This window comes from Podarcis melisellensis (assembly GCF_964234715.1).
Source record: "Podarcis melisellensis genome assembly, chromosome: 9".
Classification (NCBI taxonomy): domain Eukaryota; kingdom Metazoa; phylum Chordata; class Lepidosauria; order Squamata; family Lacertidae; genus Podarcis; species Podarcis melisellensis.
The window spans coordinates 5916999-5918039 of NC_138541.1; the positions used below are offsets into that span (position 1 = coordinate 5916999).

Here is a 1041-nt window from a genome sequence, read left to right on the forward strand (position 1 = left end):
ATCCACCCAATAACACTTGCTGAGATGAGAAAAAAAGGTATTTGCTGCAGCTCTTTTCAAAAAGAGCATGCGAAAGTGACGAATGCAGCCTTCAACGTGAATTGAGGAGTGATGCCCGGCAATGGAACCGCCTTCTCATTTATTTATATTTATTATATAGATTGCTGTTCTGGCGAGACGGTGGTCCAAAATGTGGTTGATTGTTTCAAAGTTTTAGCAAGTTTAATCCAGTGCATCACAGCCTTCAAATATTTCAAGACCCAATCTAGTTTTTGTAGCTTCGACTGGCACGACAACCTCAAGCCCACTCAAACCTGTGGCCCTTGGATCTGATGTATGGCTTAGTGTGGCTGTGTGGGGTTCCAGGGGCCTTGCCAAATGCCTGTAAACTTTGCGAGCCTTCCTGGGTCCAGAAAGCAGCACAGTTCCTTGGCCCTTGGGGGCAGCCATGGCCAACTGGTCAAAAGTTATGATCTGGCCACCAGCTTTCAGGTCACTCTCAGGACACAAACCTTCAGTTTGAGGATTTCGTGGATGTGAACATCATCAGTCACTGTACCCACCACGACAGCAGTTTTGTTCTGCTGCCCTGGGAGCTTCATCTTACGGATCATGCGGGAAACGGACAGCGGAGGCCTGTTGGTGTGGGTCATAAAGAGCCGTTTCAGAATCACCTTATTGAATTTTGCATTGGTCTGTCAAGCAAGAAATCTGTAGAGCTTGACCAGGAGGTGAAGGCAGATATCCTGACTCTTAGGATCTTTGCGTCAAACTTTCTGGTCCTTGTTGTGGCATATGTCGACTCCCATGGCAGCGCCAGCAGTGCCTGGAAAAAAAGTGTTTCAAAGTTTTGTCACTGGGTGTGTGGCAGACTCACCGAATGGGGTAGCTGAGTGTCACGGACTGGTAGGATTGGAGGGAGGAACCAGCTGGGGGAAGAAGGGTCAGAGCCCGGGGTGGTGGTGGGACAACAACGAGTCGTCAAAGGGAGAAGACTCAGAGGAGGTGTCAGACGCTGAAGAGGCAACAGGGCTTAGTGAG

The 1041-nt window shown here is 49.2% G+C and overlaps 1 pseudogene across 1 annotated transcript; it reads right to left on the reverse strand.

Moving 5' to 3' along the window:
* Positions 1 to 250: 250 nt before the first annotated feature.
* Positions 251 to 826, reverse strand: LOC309377269 (large ribosomal subunit protein eL18 pseudogene; annotated as a pseudogene). The gene has a single exon. The product of its transcript is annotated as a large ribosomal subunit protein eL18 pseudogene (transcript).
* Positions 827 to 1041: the final 215 nt, after the last annotated feature.